The sequence below is a fragment of the Microcaecilia unicolor genome, chromosome 11 (assembly GCF_901765095.1).
Source record: "Microcaecilia unicolor chromosome 11, aMicUni1.1, whole genome shotgun sequence".
NCBI lineage: Eukaryota > Metazoa > Chordata > Amphibia > Gymnophiona > Siphonopidae > Microcaecilia > Microcaecilia unicolor.
Genome location: NC_044041.1, coordinates 22,424,988 through 22,450,228, shown reverse-complemented (window position 1 = coordinate 22,450,228; position 25,241 = coordinate 22,424,988). Strand labels below are relative to the sequence as shown.

The 25,241-nt window shown below is 44.2% G+C and overlaps 1 protein-coding gene across 3 annotated transcripts in view; it reads right to left on the bottom strand.

Moving 5' to 3' along the window:
- TPST2 (tyrosylprotein sulfotransferase 2) overlaps window positions 1–25,241 on the bottom strand; it is a 142,071-nt gene that overhangs the window by 82,057 nt on the left and 34,773 nt on the right. For 2 of the 3 annotated variants that reach the window (XM_030219204.1, XM_030219203.1), the window contains exon 2: window positions 6,879–6,918. The exons of the other annotated variant lie outside the window; for it this stretch is intronic. The gene's annotated coding sequence lies outside the window, so the exon portion shown is untranslated. The remainder of the gene's footprint in view (window positions 1–6,878; window positions 6,919–25,241) is intronic. 3 annotated transcript variants of the gene reach the window in all.

The following is a 25,241-nucleotide window of genomic DNA, read 5'->3' as shown; positions in this document are numbered from 1 at the left end:
AATGTTGCTAGTGGAATAGCAACATTCCATGTAGAATCTCCAATAGTAGCAACATTCCATGTAGAATCTCCAATAGTATCTATTTTATTTTTGTTACATTGTACCCTGCGCTTTCCCACTCATGGCAGGCTCAATGCGGCTTACATGGGGCAATGGAGGGTTAAATGACTTGCCCAGAGTCACAAGGAGCTGCCTGTGCCTGAAGTTCCTCAGTTCCCCAGGACCAAAGTCCACCACCCTAACCACTAGGCCACTCCTCCACTCCTAGAGTGATTAATCTCAGAACAGCGGTATTACAATGTGCTACTCTAATTGGCTACTCCACATCCTTTCTTAAATAGGTGGTTCTGCTGGAATCTTTTGTTTTCAGTTTTTATTTTATAAGATTGCACTGAAAACCAAGATCAATTTTGACTGATGTACGATGAATATAACAGAGAGGAGGGATCCATCCTCTAAACGTTCCCATATAATGTAAGACTGCAAGCATTCAATTTCTTTCCTTAAGTTTCTGAATCTTTCAAAAATAAAAGTCAACTATTAAACACAACGAGTACGAAGTCTTCATTTAACTATCAAAGACAGCAGCTCTAAAAAGTCCCTTTGTCAGCTGTGGGTTTTACTTCCTGGACCCATAATTCACTTGGACAGCACAAAAGCACTGGTCCAAATTTCTTCTCTCTCTTACTGAGAAAGGAAGTTAACTGTTTATGGAAAAGAAAAAAAAAATTCCCACTAGTACCAAAGACAAAGTAATTAAAACTGCACCCTGAGAGCTGCAAACTGTATGTGACAAAGATTTCAAAACACATACCAGGTAGATGGTCCTGCTCTGAAGAGACACATCGCTTTGCTGCTGAAACATTTCTCACCTGTTTCTCATTCACAGGAGCAACACGTGTATGCCGAATACAGGCTTTAGTTTTTGTTTCACTCCTACATATGTGAAACACACAGGTTTCATGGAAACTAACCTCAGCTATATGATCATGGCCACTCAGTGGCCTCTCATTCTACCTTCTAAAAGTTAAGCAAATACATAAGTAATGCCATACTGGGAAAAGACCAAAGGTCTATCGAGCCCAGCATCCTGTCTCCGACAGCGGCCAATCCAGGTCAAGGGCACCTGGCAAGCTACCCAAACGTACAAACATTTTAACCATGTTACTCCCGAAATTGTGGATTTTTCCCAAGTCCATTTAGTAGCGGTCTATGGACTTGTCCTTTAGGAAACCGTCCAACCCCTTTTTAAACTCTGCCAAGCCAACCGCCTTCACTACGATCTCCGGCAACGAATTCCAGAGTTTAATTATGCGTTGGGTGAAGAAAAATTTTTTCCGGTTTGTTTTAAATTTACTTCACTGTAGTTTCATCGCATGCCCCCTAGTCCTAGTATTTTTGGAAAGCGTGAACAGACGCTTCACATCCACCTGTTCCACTCCACTCTTTATTTTATAGACCTCTATCATGTCTCCCCTGCCTGTTAAGGCCTCAGAGGAACATTTTTGTGCTCCAGGAAGTCGTTTCCCCTCAATCAATGTCTGAATTCCGTATTAAGGAACAATGTGTTGGCGTTTATGGCAGAACACAGCAGCCAGACTCGTATTTGGAAAACCAAAGTACGAAAGTGCTAAGCCCCTACGAGAGAAACTACACTGGTTACCACTCAAAGAACGCATCACGTTCAAAGTATGTACCCTAGTACATAAAATCATCCACGGCGAGGCCCCAGCCTACATGTCTGACCTGACAGACCTACCACCCAGGAATGCTAAAAAATCATCTCACACATTCCTTAATCTTCTTTTCCCCAATTGCAAAGGCCTAAAATATAAACTAATGCGCGCATCAACCTTGTCCTATATGAGCACGCAATTCTGGAACGCTCTGCCACGTAACCTAAAAGCGACCTATGAACTGACCAACTTCCGCAAACTGCTGAAGACCCATCTCTTCGACAAAATATACCACAAAGACCAATACATGTGAAACCCCCACACATATCTAGCCACGTTAAGAATGTCTATATCATATTACTATCATGTTTTCCACTACCACGCAACTCAAAACACTTCTGTAATACTAAATGTCAATTCTCCTATCATTTCCACTACCCATGATATATTGTAAGCCACATTGAGCCTTCAAAGAGGTGGGATAATGTGGGATACAAATGCAATAAATAAAATAAAAATAAATTCCCTCAATAATCGATCACAACATGGTTAATTGAAAATGTCATGGAAATGTATTAATCATATTGACACTTTCTGCTACATTTGTGGTAAGTTCTGAAGGCGCAAAGAAGAACCATGACTCCACTGGTGAAGAAAGTCTATGAACTGTATCTTGGATGTAAAGTTGACGATCAAGACAAAAGCTGGGCTCCTGTAACTGTTGTGCATCATATGCAGTTTATTAACTGCAGATCATGCAATAAATACGTATTGCTTCTAGAAGAAGTTGATGAATAGATAAATAGGGCTAAATAACGTTATAATCTATTTAAACTGAACGGCATTCATTTACTAGTGGTCATGTTGATGCGTGCGTTATAACTATTTCTGGAAAGCCATACGTTACAGAAAAACTTTGTGCTGTTATTGCTTTGATCAGCAACCAAAAATCTAAAAGAAACACCCAATCTCTTTATGGAAACAAAAATCATTGTCCAGCTAGGGCATGGATCAAAGGTTCATGATCAACCATGCCGTCTCCTGTCCCAATAGCATGGAGAAAGCAGAAAGATTATGTTACAGCCTTATTTCTGTTGACCTTTTGTTTTTGGAAGAAAAGCCCAAACCATTTGTTAATTTTTTTTGTTTTTTTGTTACATTTGTACCCCGCGCTTTCCCACTCATGGCAGGCTCAATGCGGCTTACATGGGGCAATGGAGGGTTAAGTGACTTGCCCAGGGTCACAAGGAGTTGCCTGTGCCTGAAGTGGGAATTGAACTCAGTTCCTCAGGACCAAAGTCCACCGCCCTAACCACTAGGCCACTCCTCCACTGTTGCTACTATTTGAGATTCTACATGGAATGTTGCTATTCCACTAGCAACATTCCATGTAGAAGTCGGCCCTTGCAGATCACCAATGTGGCCACGCAGGCTTCTGCTTGTCTGACGTCCTGCACATACGTGCAGGACGTCAGACTCACAGAAACAGAAGCACAGAAACAGAAGCCTGCGCAGCCTTGTACATGGAATGTTGCTAGCAACATTCCATGTAGAATCTCCAATAGTGGCAACATTCCATGTAGAATCTCCAATAGTAGCAACATTCCATGTAGAATCTCCAATAGTATCTATTTTATTTTTGTTACATTGTACCCTGCGCTTTCCCACTCATGGCAGGCTCAATGCGGCTTACATGGGGCAATGGAGGGTTAAGTGACTTGCCCAGAGTCACAAGGAGTTGCCTGTGCCTGAAGTGGGAATTGAACTCAGTTCCTCAGGACCAAAGTCCACCGCCCTAACCACTAGGCCACTCCTCCACTCCAGAGTAGAATAATTTCATATCCTACTCTGCCATCAGCTTTGAGACCAGTGCTACATGGACATGGCTCTAAGTGGACAGCAAAGTACACATTTCAACCAAACCCTGTGCGACAGAAATATTACAAAGTCATATTCCAATTCAGGGTTGTAAACTTATTACCCAAATTTATTGAAACAAATAATTTTCCTGCAATTTGTTCTCCAGCGACATTGAGCATGGGCATACTCCCAAATGAGCCCCTGAATTTTATTGTAACAAGCAAATTTAATATTTTTCAGCCACAATTTACCAGATGCTGGAATAAATTCTCATGAGAATCATGAGTCCTATTACCCCACATTTATCACTAACTGCGTATTATTTAAAACAGTATCAACAATCAGTTGCATCAGCTGGTTTCTTGGGAGGCTGGCGAGATTAGACTCTCGCAGAGAAAGAGAATGACATTTCTGGCTCTCTGGGGTCCGTATTTACGCATCCTTAGCCCTAGAGGTCGGAGTCTACTTCTTAATGCAGGGTGAGTTCTTAAATGTTGATTAGGTTCAGATCCTTCAGGTCTCGGGATGGGGGGGGAGGGGGGAGAGATTAGGAGGGGGGGAGGGAGAGGTCGGGGGTTGGGGAGGGGGGGCTTTAGAAGGGTGGAAAGGGTCTTTGTAATTGGGAAGGATCATTTTTGTACTCACTAGAAATTTGATTTTTCATTTTGGTACAATTGAAATTGGTGATATTCTGTTACATCCTTCATAAAAGTGTTGGGTATTATAATTTGATGACATCGTGTAATTATAGGAACACGTTAGATGTAATTTGTAGATGCACTTTTGATACTATCAGATGGTTGTATAATGTTACTGTAACGTTTTGTCATCAATAAAAATCGTTGAAATATATAAAACAGTATCAACGATCACATCTCTCTGCTGGGGTCCTGCCACCCAGTCCACACTGCTCTTACCCCTTCCCTTGTTTATTTCCAGCTCCTATTATGTTTTTTTACACTTCTCCGCCATCCACACTGCTCACTCTCACCCCCTTTATTTCTTAAGCTTCCATTGCTCAATCTCAGTTCTGGCTGGTTCCTCTAGCTCAGTCATCTGGTGCCATATACTGTACCAATAATCCCAGAGTTCAGGCCAATCATTGTAAAAACAGTACGGGCTCATAGGTTCCGCCCAGCTTCAACCCCCCCCCCCCCCCATTCGATAAAAGTCGACAGAAATTGTGCTTGCAACTTAATTGAACAACATCTGAAATCTCACTTCTACAAAACAACCTACCACCCCGATGACCCCACTAACTACACAACACCTCAACAACCACAAACCTCAAAATGAAGAAACGAAAAGCGATAAGGGAAACAAGGAGTGAATCTGGATCGGGCTCAATCACCTTCCCCCCAATGGAACATGTTTTCACCTTTCCCATCTATGCCTTTGTAACTTGTAAACTGCTATTTCCATTAGAAAAATGTAAGCCACATTCAATCTACCACCAGGAAGGAAAATGTGGGGTACAAATGCAATAAATAAAAATAAATATGTACCAATAATTGGCTTTTTAACAAGCAATTATTGCCATTTAGAAGGCTAAAATTTATACACCATCAAAAAATGGGAGGGGGGTGTGGAAATGGAGGGGCATGGGAGTAACAGGGGCGCTCTTAAATTTAACGGGTGGCATTTTTGTGGCGCAATTGCTTGAAGCGGTTCTTGCCAGTGTCCGTTAGAAGTTTGAGGATCTGGTTTAAGTTTGTGAAACACGGACCACGTCGGGTTGCAGGTTTCCGAACAACCTCGGGCAGAACATACGACTTTAAATGAATGGATATCGCATGAATGAGGAGAGGATTAAATCAGATTCAAGGCCGATTAAGGATTGTTCAACAGCTCAGCTTTGTAATCAATAGAATTCGGAGAAGGTGTTTGCTCGACAACTTTGGTTAAATCTGTTACAATGGTAAATTTTAATACTGGAGAGCATAATATTCAACAGGAATGACTGGAAAAGCATTCCGGTGATAAAGTATGGATTGACATTCTATAAAGTATGAACAGCATTGCTCAACAGCTCTGAACTGTTTCATCTGAAAGTTACAGATTACGGATGATTATAGGTTTATATATATTAATGCATATCTGTTAGATTTGTATGTTTAGTGATTTTAAAAAAATGGAGACATTTATGAATAAACTTTTTTTGTTTTAATTGGAATTAGATAGTTGGCTAATATATTTGATGTAATTAATGTTACATATTGAAGTTATTGATCTTGTTATGGAATAACAGGTTTATGTGCTTAATGTAGCCTGAAGGTTTGCAGCACATTTTTGTGTAAGGGTCAATATTGATACTTTTTTAAATCATATACATTAACTGGGACAAGTTTACAGATCACCAATTACATAGTAACATACATAGTAGATGACGGCAGAAAAAGACCTGCAGGGTCCATCCAGTCTGCCCAACAAGATAAACTCATATGTGCTACTTTTTGTGTATACCCTACCTTGATTTATACCTGTCCTTTTCAGGGCACAGACCGTATAAGTCTGCCCAGCACTATCCCCGCCTCCCAACCACCAGCCCCGTCTCCCACCACCACTATCCCCTCCTCCCAACCACCAGCCCCGCCTCCCACCACCAGTTCTGGCACAGACCGTATAAGTCTGCCCAGCACTATCCCCGCCTCCCACCACTGACTCTGGCACCCTACGCCTGGAATAAACTTCCTGAGCCCCTACGTCTCGCCCCATCCTTGGCCACCTTTAAATCTAGACTGAAAGCCCACCTCTTTAACATTGCTTTTGACTCGTAACCACTTGTAACCACTCACCTCCACCTACCCTCCTCTCTTCCTTCCCGTTCACATTAATTGATTTGATTACTTTATTTATTTTTTGTCTATTAGATTGTAAGCTCTTTGAGAAGGACTGTCTTTCTTCTATGTTTGTGCAGCGCTGCGTATGCCTTGTAGCGCTATAGAAATGCTAAATAATAGTAGTAATAGTAGTAATAGACCGTATAAGTCTGCCCAGCACCATCCCCGCCTCCCGCCACCGGCTCTGCCACCCAATCCCGGCTAAGCTCCTTAGGATCCATTCCTTCTGAACAGGATTCCTTTATGTTTATCCCACGCGTGTTTGAATTCTGTTACCGTTTTCATTTCCACCACCTCCCGCAGGAGGGCATTCCAAGCATCCACTACTCTCTCTGTGATTATATCTGCTGCAGTAGGCAAACCTCTATGAACAGGTTTATAAATAAGAGAAAAACTACAACACACCAATTTTATTTATATCATGCTCTCCAAGGTACAGAATCAAATATTAAGAGTCTTTCCTTTGAAAGAAATAAATAAAAGTAAATGAAACCACAAATACCTCTCAAGTCACAAATTTCTGTCCATCATTTCTTGTGATCCTGCAAGATTTAAACAAAAAAAAAAAAAAGAAAGATATAACATACAACATACATCACATACACACACTATTTAAACAGAAATTTTAATCCTTTCATTGAAACAATTTCTAAACATTATTCCTGGTCTTACAGACAAGTGGTGTATAAAACTAAAAACATGTATGTTCAGTATATTAAGACACAAAAAACAATTCATAGTTTTCCATTTCCGTACTATACAAATAGCAGAATCACTCGGTTCCAGTGAGCTGACTTGAAAACCTTTACATCCTTTATTCAGGTACTCTGATGAAATCCAACCAACAATAACTGACTCAACAGCAGTTAAGTCAATTCAAGAAGGTTTGGCACTGTGTCGGTCACACTTTTGTGATTCAGGATTCGCCTTGATTGACACAGCACCAAACCCTGCTTGCGGTTACTTCCGTGTCTGTCAGCGTGAATGCCGATCACTTCAAGGGGGTGGGGGAAGACATGCTGACTTGACTGTAAGCTGAGAGTGGAGGAGTGGCCTAGTGGTTAGGGTGGTGGACTTTGGTCCTGGGGAACTGAGTTCGATTCCCACTTCAGGCACAGGCAGCTCCTTGTGACTCTGGGCAAGTCACTTAACCCTCCATTGCCCCATGTAAGCCACATTGAGCCTGCCATGAGTGGGAAAGCGCGGGGTACAAATGTAACAAAAATAAAATAGATACTATTGGAGATTCTACATGGAATGTTGCTGTTCCACCAGCAACATTCCATGTAGAAGGCTGCGCAGGCTTCTGTTTCTTTGAGTCTGATGTCCTGTTTCTGTGAGTCTGATGTCCTGCACGTATGTGCAGGACATCAGACTCACAGAAGCAGAAGCCTGCGCGGCCACATTGGTGATCTGCAAGGGCCGACTTCTACGCTAGTGGAATAGCAACATTCCATGTAGAATCTCAAATAGTAGCAACAGTGGAGGAGTGGCCTAGTGCTTAGGGTGGTGGACTTTGGTCCTGAGGAACTGAGTTCGATTCCTGGCACAGGCAGCTCCTTGTGACTCTGGGCAAGTCACTTAACCCTCCATTGCTCCATGTAAGCCGCATTGAGCCTGCCATGAGTGGGAAAGCGCGGAATACAAATGTAACAAAAACAAAAAAAATACCAATTTTTGGCCTTTTACTGGAACCCCAAAATCTTGGCTTATAGTCAAGTATACATGGTACTTATTTTGTACCTAGGGAAGTAGAGGGTTCAGTGACTTGGCTAGAGTCACAAGGTGCTGCAGTGGGAAATGAACCTATTTCCCCATGATCTCGGTCCACTGCACTAACCATTAGGCTACTCCTCTAGCTTCCAGCAACTTGGAGCTCTTAACATGTCCTCTCCCTTGGATTCCACAAGAAATATGCTTTTCCATTGTGATTTTGTAAAAACAATGCAGGGGCAAACAAAGAGGGGGGACCACAGGAAAACCTTCAAAATACAACAAAAGAAGGCCACAAAAGTGTATAATATTACTCTTCAAAAACCTGAATTCATGACGACATTTTTTCTTTCCCCCACTCCCCTAGGGCAGAGTTGGCTATGTGATAGGGTTCAGAGGAACACAAGAGCACTCAGGGTTCAGTTCATCTGGTACCATAAATAAATTGATAATGAATTAGTCATCCTCCGAGACACAAGATTTCCCCATCTGACTGTGAAACATAACCACAGATCATTTATAATTTAGCAGGATAGGACCACACGTCCGAATCAACACCAACATATCTAAATCTGCACTACCCAAGCTGCAAAGGACTTAAATACAAATCAACTTACGCATCTAACCTGTTTAAAAAGGCATACCCTACCGATCCAACTTAAATGCCTGATCTCTGCAACACAACAAAAGTAAAGTACGTAATGGACATAACACAACTCTTCTGTTGACTGTTCCACTGTTGACTGTGCCTCTCTGGCACTATGTAAGCCACATTGAGCCTGCAAATAGGTTGGAAAATGTGGGATACAAATGTAACAAATAAAAAATAAAAATAAATTTCTCATGTTGGGATGTCTGCACTGCAAAACATAAAAATTGAAAATATAGTAATTGCATTTCTATACCAAATTTTATTTGAGTAGGTCCATAATATAGTACAAAGCTTGTAGATATCTTTGCAACCCCATATAATGGAGGTTTTGTAGGAACCAAGTGGCAAACGCAAAACCTCTAGGTATGCGTTTTTCAATCTAGACCTGCAGGGGAAATGATGAACTATAGGGAGATGGGGAGGGAAGTTGCCAAGCTACCCAGAGGGGTTGTGATTAACTACCAGGGGGCAAATGGGCAGAGAGAGAGATGCAAAACTACCCAGGGGGACCCAGAGAGAGGGGGGAGATGAAATGCTATAGTGGGGAGAGATGTGGGACTGTGGTCTGTGGGAGATGGAGGGAAGAGTGGGGCATGCTGAGCCATGTTGGGCGTGAAGGGTAGAGAGAAAGAAGCTGGACAAGGGGAGGGATAGGGACACAGAAGGGAGATAGTAGGCATGGAGGAGAGAAGAGAGAGGGTGAGACATAGAGGACCAGTGCTGAACTTGGGGGTGGGGAGTGGTTAGGGACATAGCAGGGAGCCTATGATTAGGAAAAAGTGTGATGTTAGACATGGGGGGATAGGAATTCAGAGGGGGTGATGCTGAAAATGGTGGGGGTAGGAGAACTGAGATGCTGAACGTGGGGATAGGATAGGGGACAGGGACACGGAGGGAAGATGGATAATGAATACGAAAGAGAAAGGGGGAGATGGGCTGCACGTGAAGGGATGGGAAAAGGAGAGACACGATAAATTTGAGGAGGTGGCAGAGAAACTGAAGAAAGCCGAACGTAAAAGATCAGTGCCAAACAGACATAGGGCAGGAGGTGAGGAAAGAAGGCCCTGGAAAAAGAGATAAGAGCACAGATGGAGGAAAGCAGAACCAAAGATTGGGAACAAGATGAGTGGAATAATAAAATCACCAGACCACAAAGGTAGGAAAAATGATTTTATTTTCAGTTTAGTTATCGAATTATGTCAGTGCTGAGAATTTGCATTGTCTGTTTTATTTTGCAACGTACACGTGGACATGCATGTCTTCGTTTCTCTGGTGTTGCACAACACGCAGAGTCCTGTATCACTGCTTTCAGTTTGAGTCTGCATGTTGTTTTGCGGTTCCGTATTTTTTATCGAGTGAGAATCATGTTCTGTACTTGCAGGCGAGGTAAATGAGCAGGTGGTGTCTGTGTAGGAATCTGCAACGGTCCCATCTTGTATCAGTTTCCCCAGTAACAGGTGGAGGAGTGGCCTAGTGGTTAGGGTGGTGGACTTTGGAACTGAGGAACTGAGTTCGATTCCCACTTCAGGCACAGGCAGCTCCTTGTGACTCTGGGCAAATCACTTAACCCTCCATTGCCCCATGTAAGCCGCATTGAGCCTGCCATGAGTGGGAAAGCGCAGGGTACAAATGTAACAAAAATAAAATAGATACTATTGGAGATTCTACATGGAATGTTGCTACTATTGGAGATTCTACATGGAATGTTGCTACTATTGGAGATTCTACGTGGAATGTTGCTACTATTGGAGATTCTACGTGGAATGTTGCTACTATTGGAGATTCTACATGGAATGTTGCTATTCCACTAGCAACATTCCATGTAGAAGGCTGCGCAGGCTTCTGTTTCTGTGAGTCTGACGTCCTGCACGTACGTGCAGGACGTCAGACTCACAGAAGCAGAAGCCTGCGCGGCCACATTGGTGATCTGCAAGGGCCGACTTCTACATGGAATGTTGCTAGTGGAATAGCAACATTCCATGTAGAATCTCAAATAGTAGCAACAGTGGAGGAGTGGCCTAGTGGTTAGGGTGGTGGACTTTGGTCCTGAGGAACTGAGTTCGATTCCCACTTCAGGTACAGGCAGCTCCTTGTGACTCTGGGCAAGTCACTTAACCCTCCATTGCCCCATGTAAGCTGCATTGAGCCTGCCATGAGTGGGAAAACTTGGGGTACAAATGTAATAAAATAAATAAATATACTGGTGCTGTAATGTATTTCAGTAGCATATTTAAATGAAATAACTACTTCTGAAGGTTACAGGTATGGGTGGGGATAGAATGGAATGGATCTTAGCAGGGACAGGCGGGTATGGGTTAGATTACAGTGGTATGCCTCGTCAGCGATTGAACCCTGTAAGTGTGCCACGAGATGAAAGAGGTTGAAAATCTCTGCTCTAGGTTGACTAGCATTCCCAGCATTTTACCTTGTAGTTAACACAGAAAATGTTTATGTTAACGTTTACTGAATTTGATAAACTGCCTTTCATGACGTGGCAGCAAAGCAGCGTACAATTAAAATCAAAGACAGGGAAAGGAGCTTCATTTCAATTGCATAGGAGAGAAAACCACGGAGAATAAAGGAAAAAATAGGCAGGGAGCTAACACGTGGAAAGTAAAGGATGTGTGCAACATAGGTATATAGACCAGTCTCCAAACGAGCAACCAAGACCAGGTCAAAGTTCTGCAATCAGTGCCAAAAATATTTCCGCCTAGGTGTATTCTGTAAACTGCGCTTAGATTTAGGCATGGTTTTTAGAATATGCCTTGCGGCCATGCCTGCATTACCCTCTGCCTGTGCTCTTAACTCTGTTTCCAGGGCCTCCTTTCCATTTGCATAGCCACGCCCCCTTTTGGGCAGCACACCTTAGAATTTACATGCGCCGCTTTACAGAATATGCCTAGCAAGTTGTGCGTGTAAATTCTAATTAATGCCAATTAGCATCGATAACTGCTTGTTAAGTGGCAATTATCGGTACTGATGGGCTCGTTAAGTAATTAGATTGGGTGCGCGAATCCAGAATACAACCAAATTTGCACGTGCGATTTCAGTTGCGCCATATAGAATCCAGGGGTGAGTGCATGACAGATAATAAGCAATGCGGCTTGTTATGTTAAGTTACATTGCAGGGAGGTAGCGCTTTGCATTAACTGCCATGTTAACTGTAAGTTGCAGTTCCTGCGCATTCTACGCTCCTATCTGCGTTAGCTGTTTAACATGGGAATTAGGACATACTGTCAAGGAACTACTGTTGTTTTGGGCCCATGCTAAGTCAGGAATTATCAATGTTAACACATCTTAAATAGGCCTCTTTGCATCTGTGTAACCGTGTAAATGGGGGCCATTGAAACAGAACTGCTCTCCCTAACTCTGACCTACAAGCCTGGCCCCTCTTCCTGTTAAGACTAGAAATCCAAGCAGAGCACCGGTGAGGGGGGCCTGGGACTATTTGCCTCCCCCCCTCCCCCCCGTGATTACAGCCATTCTATTGATCATGTTTCATCATCTCATGCTTAGCGATTGTTACGTGTCTAGGATCATGCATGTGACTATAGTTACCCGCCTTGGATAAAGGCGGGATATAAATGTAGTAAATAAAATAAATATACCACCTAATTCTAGAAATTTGCGTGCACAGTTTTACGTTTACCCTCAGATTCGATATACCGCGACCTAAGTTGCTCTTGACGACACCACCTGCGCAGCCATATATTCACCTCAAAACCCTTTAAACATCTACAAATAAAGTCTTAATTAGAAATCTATATTCACACAATGCAGCTTAGTGGTTAGAGCACTGGGCTTCACGTCCAGAGGTGCCTGGCTCAAATCCCACTGCTGCTCCTTGTGATCTTAGGCAAGTCGCTTAGCCCTTCAGGTACAAACCTAGACTGTCAGCCCTCTGGGGGCAGGAAAATACCTAGTGTACTTAAATGTATCTCATCTTGAGCTACTACTGAAAAATGTATGAGCAAAACGAGAAGCTGACTGACCTGGAAGTCACGACAGCCATTTTGATTCAGCAGTGGCAGCGAGCAGGAATGAGTGGGCTCCGTTCCTCCCTTGAAGAAGCCACTAGACTACCGGGGTTTGTAAAGGTAGGCCTGGGGAGGGCCTACAGGGTGGTCGGGCAGCCCGGGTGAGGGGGGACATAGCAGTTGTGGGGTTTTTTGCTTTCAGCTTCGGTTCCTGCTGAAACGAAGTGGTTTTGGTCCGCCTCTATGCAAAGCTCCAATACAGACATAGGCACAGCCATCATGAGAAGAATGACATCATTGTGAGGGAATGCCCCAGGTGCCTCAGCACCTACATGAACTTGGGTATACCCTAAAACCAGACTGAAGAGTTCTGCATTGCTTGTATTTACTGAAATAAAATGCAAAAAACTGAAAAACCCAAATCAAAATGTTTCAATGCACCATACGCCGCCCATGCAACACAAGAACAAACTTGGAGGCCTATGCTCTGAAATAAGGTAACAGTGTGTACTGGAAAGTACAGCAGAGGATTCAATCAGGAGCTGATCTCACCTGCTAATGCCAATTAAAAAAAATAAATAAATAAAATTATATATCCCTCCAACCTGTTCTCTACAGGGTTACTTTTAACCACTAACCCCTGGATTCTAGAAAAATTGCCCAAATTTGGGTGCGCAGGGCAGATGTACATACAAATTAATTAATTCCGAATCATTAATCCAGTGGTTCCCAAACCTGGACCTGGGGGCACCCCAGTCAGTCAGATTTTCTGTATATCCACAATGAATATTCATGACAGATTTGCATGCAGTGGAGTGGAGGCAGTGCTGGCAAATCTCTCATGAATATTGGACTAGGTGTACCCCTGAGGACTGGCCTGGGAATGGCTGGCTAGGATGCCACCCTAACATGCCAATCCAATGAAAGGCCTGGTATGGTGGCCTTTTTGGGATGGGATAGGCATTACCTGGCAGGAGAGAGGGAGGGTATACTTTAGTAAGCAAAATAATAATAAAAAACAATTAAAAAAAAAAAAAAAAACAGTAACAAACACAAAACCTATAGCTCCATAATATAGGACAGAGTGAAACAAATAGTCTGAAGCATGTTTTAGGTTAATCAGCATTTGGGTTTGACAGGAACTGTGCCAACAGCATACTGACAGCTTCCCTGCTGCACCACCAGATAAAGGGAACATGAGTAGTTTTACTCTGTCTCCACCTGCTGGTGGGAGGGTAGATCCTATTAGCCTGGACTGGTCTGGCATGGACAAACAGGAAGAGACAGATCAGCCAGCAGTTGGCAAATGTAGGATTTATTTATTGCATTTGTACCCCACATTATCCCACCTTTTTGCAGGCTCAATGTGGCTTACAGAGTGTTGTAATGATATAGTCGTTACATGGTTTGAAATACAGTCGGTAGTAAGCTGAAGGTAAAGAGGGTTTAGATGGCAGGTGTTAGGTAAGGTCGCGTGAGAGGTGTTTTTTTATGTACTTGGGTGGTTTAAGGAATGATTTGTTTCATTAAGGATGTTTCTTGTAGGCTTTATTGAAAAGATGTGTCTTCAAAGGTTGGTACTGAATATCGACCCAGACATGTTTAACAGAATTTTAGCCAAGTACCTCACGGCCGTCAGCTATACAACCTTGAATACTTGCAAGTCTGTCTCCTTATGAACGTCAGTTTTAACGTCTTCAGTCGGTTAATATTAGATCTCCATGGCACTGCTTGAGTATCAGGCTGGATGGCAACGCTCAGTGAGATATTTATATACCCAATGCACTTAAGTATGGCAGGTTCAGACCTTTAAATGCAGATGTACTTTCTACTGTATGCACTTTAACACCATATTAAACAGCTTGGAGCTGTGGCACATTAATAATAAATTGAAAACTGAAACCAAGCATAAGGTCTGAGCCACGAAGCAAAGATGTTCCCTTCCTGGTCTATTGAACAGTATTAAAAACTGTATCATGTGGGCGGCTATGGAGGAGGGGAAGAGAAGAAAAATATTAATGCCCTGCCATCCAGTCCCGCTTGTGACGTGAAACTATTTATATCCTAATTAAAAAAAAAAAAAACCCAGGCAGATTAAACCTTCCCCAAAAAGAAATGTATTTAAACCTATTGTGTCATATCTTAACAAAAATGTATTTAAAAAAAAAATCTTAAAACGTGAATAATGTGAAGATGTGGCACCACCGCCAACTCCAGGCTCCGCCCTTTCTGCCTCGCCTCACCCCATGCGTGGAACAAACTCCCCGAGCCCATACGCCAGGCCCACTCCATGCCCATCTTCAAATCACTGCTTAAAGCCCACCTCTTCAATGTCACCTTCGGCACCTAACCACTACACCTCTACTCAGGAAATCCAGACTGCCCCAACTTGACATTTCGTGCTTTAGATTGTAAGCTCCTTTGAGCAGGGACTGTCCTTCTTTGTTAATTTGTACAGCGCTGCGTAACCCTAGTAGCGCTCTAGAAATGTTAAGTAGTAGTAGTAGCCAAATAACTGGAGAAAGCCCCAAGCCCAAAAGGCCTGTCCTGAACAGAGAGTTCTCTTTTGAACCTGCCAACTTGTGCATCCGCTCTTCCAGCAGAAACAAAGTCCTTTGATTTGTGTCGAACTGCATTCCCAGGCCTTCCAGCAACTGACCCTTCGCGTAGTTCACCACCCAGTCGAACTGCTCCAACAGACCAATTACCGGTGCCGTGACCCACCATTATTAGTGTTGTACTTGTTCTGTGGACTGAACAGAGGATTTCACTTTCCAGTCCTGCCAGTCTGTATATGAGTATTCAATCTACTAAGATTCTGCTTCTGAGTGGGAAAGTCATCTTGGGATTTCCTGCTTGTGGAGGCGTGCTACCATCACTACCGTGAACTTTTATAGGGTGCAGGGTGTTGTGGCTAGCCCAAACGGTTGACCTAAGTGAAAATGCCCGTCTAGAACGCAGACCCGTACAAAACGCGTGAGTCTCCCTGACTGCAATGTGCAGGTAAGTTTCTCTTTGGTCCAGAGAGGTTGAAAACTCTTCTGGTCTGACTGAGGCTATCAGTGACCAGAGTCTCCAAAGTGAGGGAGCCACAGGGAGGCATTGACTCCTTTCAAGTGTAAGACAGGGGAGAAAGAGCTGTTCTCCTTGGATATGACCACCCCCCCCCCCCCAAAAAAAAAAAAAAAAAAAAAAAAAAAAAAAGAGTACTGGCCTTAAATCGGCTCCTGACAGGGGACAAGGTTCACCGCCCCGAGGTGGAGCAACCTTCAAAAGTTATGCGTGTTGCCAAATGGAGAAGAATAAATACAGTAGTACTAATACCCCAAACATCCTGCAAAGAACAATCCTTGGCCTGTTAGGTCCGGTCCCTCCAATCCCAGGCAGCAGCTTGCAGACATTTTTTTTTTGGGGGGGGGGGGGGGGGAAGAGGGAACGGAAGAGGAAGCCCTGACATAATAGAGCAGTGATTCCCGAACCTGGTCCTGGAGGCACCCCCAACCAGTCAGGTTTTCAGGATGTCCACAATGAATATTCATGAGAGATTTGTACGCACTGCCTCCACTGCACGAAAATCTCTCTCATGAATATTCATTGTGGATATCCTGACAACCTGACTGGCTGAGCAGTCTCCAAGGACCAGGTTTGGGAACCACTGAAGCAGAGCATGGGCTTAGCCATGGAGGATTTTGGGGGCCTGGGAACCCCCCAATTTGGGTTTGGGCCCCTGCCAGCGGAAGCACTCTTCCACCCACAGCTGTATTTTCCTCGAGTGTTAGCAGCCCCTCACCCATTCCACACATGCTCAGTTTCAGGACTAAACTGATTATGTGTGGGACAGGCCCCTGCATATGTTCAGTTTTGCGGAAACCAAGCATGCACTGGGGGTGGTGGTGGGAGGTCTAGTGCAGCGGTAGCGGCTGCTGACTAGGGAACATGCAGGCCACGGGGATTCCCACAAGCTCAGTTATGTGTGGGTCGTGGGGAGGGGGGGGTGAAGAGCAGCAATAGGGAGGCTTCTCCCCCCCCCCCCCCCCCCCCCCCCCCCAGACCCAGACATCTGGCCATGCCCCTGGAGAAGAATTCTTCTACTTGGTAATACAGACCCCTCTCCTCTTGTCATTTCTCAGGCACTGAGACAGAGGAAATATAAAAGGAGGTCATACTTAATTAGTACAAATACGAAGCAGAAAAAAAATGGCAACCTGGTTTTACGTCTAAAGTACGGATGGCAGGAAACCTAAAGCCATAAATAATTTTGATCCACTAGTATTTTCTGCACTCAAAAATTTCTGCTCCACAATTACAGCTGCAGCTGCTTCTTGCTTTAACATCAGACGCCCTTTTATGAAATCACACAAACTTTTCATTAACAAAATCAGAAACTAGTCACTGGTACATCACAAAACCAATAGTCTGGCTTAATAGAAGTTGAGGTGGTCCAAGTTATAGAGACAGAATTTTGGGTGGTTCTCCTCCTCCCCCCCTTTTCCAAAAATCACAACACGTCATAATTTTCTTCATCTCATTTCTCATATTTTAAAACTGGCACTAGCAGATGTACCAGGATGGGCCTGGTCCTAGATTTTTTTTTTTAGCATCCTTTCTCCTTCCAGAAACTGAGCTTCAGAAAGAAAAGAGTTCCCTCTTTGGTGCATTTTAAGGTAGAGAGTTCAAGCATCCACAGAAACTTGAGTAAGCCACAGAAAATGGGCTGCTGAAACTTTTACCTCTAAATCGTCAGTTCATATCCGGCTTAGGTTGACGGTGACTGAAACGTTATAATCTGAAAGCTATTTGTGGTCTCCCTGAAATGAGTCGACAGCATTATGTGCCCACGTTACTCAAATCGCCCAAGTACGGAGACCAAAAACTGAACCAGGTATGGAGACTGACTTGTCTTCTTAAATCACCCAGAACAGGGCTAAGGAGTAGCTTTGTGGTTAAAGCTGCAGATTAAGAACCAGGCACACAAAAGACTACAAATCCTGATGACATTCCAGTGGTATAGTTAGATGGCTAATTTGGGGTCAGCCTGAGCCCAGTCTCACTGTTCCTGCCCTACTCCAGCTCTCCACCCTGTCGCACCCCCTCCCCCCCCCCCCAAACACCTCTCAAAACTCACAATACAAATACCTGATCTGGCAGGGATCCCTCAAGCCCCACCAGCTGAAGATCACCTGCAACAGCAGGCCACAATCCAAGCTCAGCAGCCAGTGGCAGTATATAGGAGCCTCAGCCATTGCGGGTGCAGGGGTGGGGGTGGGGGGGGAAGAGCAGGGCCAGTACTGGCAGCTCACTTTATCGCCACATCCTGTCGTTTCTTTATCTACAACATTAGCAAGATCAGCCCCTTCCTTTCGGAATACACTACCAGAACCCTTGTCCAAACCCTTGCCACCTCTCGTTTGGATTATTGCAAATAGGTGGGAAAATGTGGGATACAAATGCAATAAATAAATACTTCTCACTGGTCTTCCTCTCAGCCATCTCTCTCCTCTCCAGTCTGTCCAAAATTCTGCAGCATGACTTATTTTTCGCCAAAATCGTTATACCCACACTAGCCCACTCCTCAAGTCAGTTCACTGGCTCCCAGTCAAACTTCTCTTACTGACCTTTAAATGCATCCATTCTGCAGCCCCCCCCCCCCCCCATTACCTCTCCACTCTCATCTCTCCCTACATTCCTCCCCGTGATCTCAGCTCGCTGGACAAGGCTCTCTTGTCGTCCCCCTTCTCCTCCACTGCTAACTCCAGGCTTCGTTCCTTTTCCCTCACGGCTCCTTATGCCTGGAATAAACTTCCTGAGCCTGTAGGTCTAGCTTCATCTCTACCTGTTTTCAAATCTATGCTGAAAACCCACCTTTTCACCACTGCTTTTGGCTCCTAGCTACTAAATTGCCTCCCTTTGTTCCTTCTTACCCACTACTTCCCTCGCCCTTAATTGTCTTGTCTGTCTGTATTATTTTTAGATTGTAAGCTTTATTGAGCAGGGACTGTCTCTCCCTATGTCAGGTGTTCAGCGCTGCATGCGTCTGGTAGCGCTATACAAATGTTAACAATAATAATAATACTAGCTGCCCAGCTTAGAAAACATTATGACTGCTGTTGGGAGGAGAACTTCTGGTGGGGTTTGGGGATTCCCACCAGTCACAGTAAAGGTTCTTCAATTTTGGGTGGTGGCTCGGACACTTCACCTGCCAATGCCTCAGGTACAAAGCTTAGATGGTAAACCCATTTGGACAGGAAGATACCTACTGTATCGGAATTTATTTATGACATTTATACCCCATGTTTTCCCCATACAATTGCGAGTTCAATATGGCTAAAAAGAAGTCATTGCAAAATATGAAACAAAATACGTTTTACGTTTTGAAGAGGCAACTCTGTGTTGTCAATTCCTCACCACGTAGTTTTCCCACTATTGAGCTCCAGACCCAAGTGTTAATCTGGTTACGTATTGACAGACATACCAGCTTATTTTAGAAAGAGAAAGATGCCCATATTTCGACCCAAATCGGGAGATGGGTGCCTTTCTCCCATGGGCGCCCAAATCAGTATAATCAAAAGCTGATTTTGGGCGTCTCCAACTGCAATCTGTCGCAGGAACGGACAAAGTTGACGGGGGCATGCCGGAGGCGTGGTGAAGGCGGGGCTGGGGCGTGTTTATCGGCCGAGGAGAGATGGGCACCCTCGGCCGATAATCAAAAAAAGAAAGGCACCAGAAGCGAGAATTTGAGTCACTTTTTCTGGACTCTATTTTCTCACGAACAAGTCCCCAAAAAGTGCCCCAACTGCCCAGATGACCACCAGAGGGAATCAGGGATGACCTCCCCTGACTCCCCCAGTGGTCACTAACCCCCTCCCACCAAAAAAAAGAACTTTAAAAACTTTTTTTTTCCAGCCTGTATGCCACCCTCAAATGTCATATCCAACCGCCACCTGAAACTGAACATGTCCAAGACCGAGCTTATCGTCTTTCCACCAAAACCCACTTCTCCTCTTCCTCCACTTTCTATCTCAGTTGATAACACCCTCATCGTCCCCGTCTCATCTGCCCGCAACCTCGGAGTCATCTTTGACTCCTCTCTCTCCTTCTCTGCGCATATCCAGCAGATAGCCAAGACCTGTCGCTTCTTCCTCTTTAACATCAGCAAAATTCGCCCTTTCCTCTCTGAACACACCACCCGAACTCTCGTCCACGCTCTCATTACCTCTCGCCTGGACTACTGCAACTTACTCCTCACCGGCCTCCCACTTAGCCATCTATCCCCCCTTCAGTCTGTTCAGAACTCTGCTGCATGTCTCATATTCCGCCAGAACCGATATACTCATATCACCCCTCTCCTCAGGTCACTTCACTGGCTTCCGATCAGATACCGCATTCAATTCAAGCTTCTCCTTCTTACCTACAAATGCACTGTCTGCTGCCCCTCACTATCTTTCTACCCTCATCTCCCCTTACGTTCCCGCCCGTAACCTCCGTTCACAGGATAAATCCCTCCTCTCAGTACCCTTCTCCACCACCGCCAACTCCAGGCTCCGCTCATTCTGCCTCGCTTCACCCTATGCTTGGAACAACCTTCCTGAACCCTTATGCCAAGCCCCCTCCCTGCCCGTCTTCAAGTCTTTGCTTAAAGCCCACCTCTTCAATGCTGCGTTCGGCACCTAACCCTTACCGTTCGATGAATCCAGACTGCCCCAATTTGACTGCCCCTATCGGACCGACCGTTCACTTGTCTATTAGATTGTAAGCTCTTTGAGCAGGGACTGTCTCTCTTTGTTAAATTGTACAGCGCTGCGTAACCCTAGTAGCGCTCTAGAAATGTTAAGTAGTAGTAACTCCATCACAGCAGTATGCAGGTCCCTGGAGCAGTTATTAGTGGGTGCAGTGGACTTCAGCCAGGTGGACCCAGGCCCATCCCCCTCCTACCTGTTACACTTGTGGTGGTAAATGGGAGCCCTCCAAAAAACTGCCCCCAAAACCCACTGTACCCACATCCAGGTGCCCCCCTTCAGCCATAAATGCTATGGTAATGGTGTAGAGTTGTGGGCAGTGGGTTTTGGGGGGATTTGAGGGGCTCAGCACCCAAGGGATGGGAGCTATGGACTTGGGAGGTATTTAATTTTTTTTTTAATTGTTACAAGTGCCCCCTAGGGTGCCCGGTTGGTGTCCTTGCATGTGAGGGGGACCAGTGCACTACGAATCCTGGCCCCTCCCACGACCCAATGTCTTGGATTTGTTCGTTTTTGAGCTGGGCGCCTTCAGTTTCCATTATTGCTGAAAAACGATAACGCCCAGCTCAAATCCACCCAAATCCAATGCATTTGCCCGGCACAAACCGTATTATTGAAAAAAAAAGATGGATGCCCATCTTTTTCGAAAATACGGTCTGGCCCGCCCCTTCATGTACCCGTCCTCGGAGATAGACGCCCATGGAGATGGGCGTTCGATTATGCCCCTCCACGTGGTCTTACACAGAATTTCCTTAAGAATATAAAGGACTCCTGAGGCAGGCCGACTGTCCGAAAGAAACACGGCCGTGTCAAGTCCCCTTGATCCACTTGGACTTGTCTGTGAATATTGTGTTACATAATAAATTTGGATTTTCGACATCGTCTCAAGATCAGTTCCTTGTGTCATCTTCGCTATGTTCCCTGTAGCTTTGAATCTGCGAAGACTTTGTTCTTCTGTGTTTACAGCGACAAAATACATAAACCCCAAACGTAAGGAAAAAATCGTAAGTATATAAAGCATGAGCTAAAACCAAAAAATAAATAGCAGGTCAACGCGGAGAATAGTGCAATGCCATTTACTAATGTTGTACTTTTTCTGTAGACTGAATTGAGGATGTCCCTTTCCAGTCCTGCCGGTCTGTACATGAGCGTTTAGGGGCCCTTTTACTAAGCCACGTTAGGCCTAATGTACTACTGTTCCGTTTAGCGCACATTAATCCCATGCTGGAAAATATTTATTTTCAAACACGGGAGGCATGTCGGAGGGCGGAGAGTTAACATGCCTGAACTAATTGGGTAGTGCGGGCACATTACCCGATCAGCGCAGGAGTAGCACCTGAGCCATGCGTTAATGGGGAAATTTGCATGTGGCCATTAAACCACATTTAACCATCCTGTTTAAGAAGGCTTACCCCCCTGATCCAGATTAACTTTCTACTTCCTGCAACACAGCTAAATATGGACAACTAGTAAAAAAGGCCCGTTTCTGACACAAATGAAATGGGCGCTAGCAAGGTGTTCCTCGGAGTGTGTACGTTTGAGAGAGTGTATGTGCGAGTGGCTTGTGTGTGAGAGAGTGAATGTGCGAATGTGTGAGAGAGAGTGAGTCTGGGTGCGAGAATGAGAGTGTGTGCAAGTGCGTATGTGAGACAGTGTGAGAGAGAATGTGTTTCACACAGATACAGTGTGTGCGAGAGAGAGAGTGTGTGCAAGTGCGTATGAGAGACACAGTGTGAGAGAGAATGTGTTTCACACAGATACAGTGTGTGCGAGAGAGAGTGTGTGTAAGACACAGACTCTCTGTGAGACTGAGTGTATGAGACCAAGAGAGTGTGTGAGTGACTGACACATAGAGAGTGAATGTGATACAGTGTGAGACAGAGTGTGTGAGAGAGAGAGAGAGTGTGTGTGTGTGTGTGACAGAGATGCCCCCCTCCCTCCGGTGTCAGGCCCCCCTCTCTCTCTCTGGTGTCTGAGCGTTACTGTGCAGGACGCTGAGCTCTGGCTGTGCTTCAAGGAACTGACCAATCCTATTTAATAGAATGCACCTCCAACATTCTGAAGCCGAGAAACCTCGTGTGGTTGGTCACTTCTGCTTGTGACGAACCCGGAAGTACGTGATGTCAATTCAGGAGATGGATACAGAGAGCAGGAATGCCTCAGCCGTGCAGTCAGCTTCAGAATGTTGAAGGTGCGATTTATTATATAGGATATATTAGACTTTTATTACCACCCCCTCTTCATTTCTTGTAGCTTATACTTATGTTTCTTATCATGCTTTCTACTTCATTATGTACCTGTATTATTGAACCAGAGCTTTACGGTATTGTGTAAGCTACACTGAACCTGCAACTAAGTGGGAAAATAGGGGATATAAATGTGTTAAATAAATAAATAAAAGGAAACCACAGCCATTTTGCTGCCGCGCTAGAAAGTGGCCAAGCTTCTAGCAAAACCCATGCGCTACTTGAAGTGCCGGCCAATTTTAGCGTGCCTTAGTAAAAAAGGACCCCTCAATGTGTTAAAAAAAATTTACAAAAAAAAAGGAGAAAAGAAAGGAGTAATGGGTGATCCATACTCTGAAGACTGTTTAGCAGGGCTGCCTGAGCAAAATGGATTCAATTTTTTTTTAATTAATTTTTTTTTCCAGATAACTCCAAGAGCCAAACCAAATATGACTGTTCACAAGTGAACAAAAGAACTGCTCATTATTCTTCCAAAACCAATAGAGAGTGCATGAAGTCTTTCCATTAGTGATGAAGCCACCGAGGGGTGGGGGGTGGGGGAAGAGGATGTAGAAAGGTAAACTAGAAAGCATCGTCACAGAGAAATAAGCCATGTACCTCTACAGCAGTGGTTGCCAACCCAGTCCTCAGGACACACCCACCCAATCAGGTTTTCAGGATACCCATAATAAATATGCATGAGATAAATTTGCATGCACATTTAATGCAGGTATCCTGAAAACTTGACTGGCTCAGTGTGTCCCGAGAACCGCTGGTCTACGGAGTACACATATGTTTATTTTAAAAGAAAAAAAATGAACACACACACACAAGCAAAAAGGACTGAATCAGACTCTCCTCTCTGCCGTCATCTACTATGTTACTATACTACTACTATTTAACATTTCTAAAGCGCTACTAGGGTTACGCAGCGCTGTACAATTTAACATAGAGGGACAGTCCCTGCTCAAAGAGCTTACAATCTAAAAGACAAGTGAACAGTCAGTCCCGATAGGGGCAGTCAAATTGGGGCAGTCTGGATTTCCTGAACGGTAAGAGTTAGGTGCCGAACGCAGCATTGAAGAGGTGGGCTTTAAGCAAAGACTTGAAGATGACATATGAACCCTGCTCAGCATCCAGGTTCCTACCCATGCTCTTCTGTTCACGTAACTGTGAAAACCCCAAAACGCTTTCTCAAATGTCCCTCCCCAAGAACATCATTCAGAATGAAAACTAATCGAAAGTTTTCAACCAATGAACAGAAAAATCAAAATTCCTGTTTCCCACCTATGTAAGTTATTGAATTGCACTCACAGGTCTGTGAAAATCTTAGCCAAGAAGCTGACGCCAGTTTTTAAAACTCCCTGCCCAGTTGGTAAATAAGGATTATGTGGTTGCCAAATTAGTTCACACAGGCTGTCTTTTACTAAAAATTAATTCTTGCTCCCTGCCACAAGACCCATTTTATAACAATGGGATAGCAAACAAAGAAATGTACTAATCATCTACGGAGAAGCCCCGAGTTACATGACAGACTTGATCGACTTACCAATTAGAAACACATTCGAATCAACACGATCTTATCTAAATCTGCACTACCCAAGCTGCAAAGGACTTAAATACAAAACAACTTAGGCATCTAGGTTTTTCCTAGTAAGCACACAACTGTGGGACGCATTACCAAAAGCCTTGAAAACGACGTACGACCACCTAAACTTCCGGAAATCACTACAAACCAACCTGTTTAAAAATGCATACCCTACCGATCCAACCTAAATGCCTGAACTCTGCAACACAACCAAACTCAAGCACGTAATGGACATAACACAACTCTTCCGTTCTCTGATTCCCTAATGTGGCTGTGCCACATGAACTTGATCTTACCAAAACATCACCCTGTATTTGTTCACACCGGAGCCTGCAAAGGCCTCTCCGGTACTATGTAAGCCACATTGAGCCTACAAATAGGTGGGAAAATGTGGGATACAAATGTAACAAAGAAAGAAAGAAAGAAATAATAAGTGGGGAAAGCATGCAGAATATAGCTCCTGGAATTCCTTCCAACCTGTGTGTGTGTTCTCTGTGCAATTCTGATTGCTGCGTCTCCAAAAAAAAAATTAGCAGAATTAGAAAAAGGGGCAAGCAAAACAATTAAGGGGATGGAAATCCTCTCATATGAGGAAAGACTAGGAGATATTTCAAGAAGTTACATGGTATTACTTTAAAATAGGACAAAATATTATTTTCACTCAAAGAATGGTTAAGCTCTAGAATTCTTCACCAGTAGCAGTTAAGTATCCAGGGACCCCGTTTACTAAGCTGTGTTATACGCACGTTAGCGTTTTTAATGCACATTAACCACATACATGCATTAACCGTTTACACCTATAATATCCCTATAGGCGCCCACACGGTTAGCGTGCGTGCTAATTTCAGGTGCGTTAGAAATTCTAATGCGCCCTAGTAAACAGGGTCCTGAGTGTTAAAAAGATTTGGATAAGCTCCTGGAGGAAGTCCATAAACTGCTATTAAAGACACTGCTATCCCTGGGATTGGTAGCAT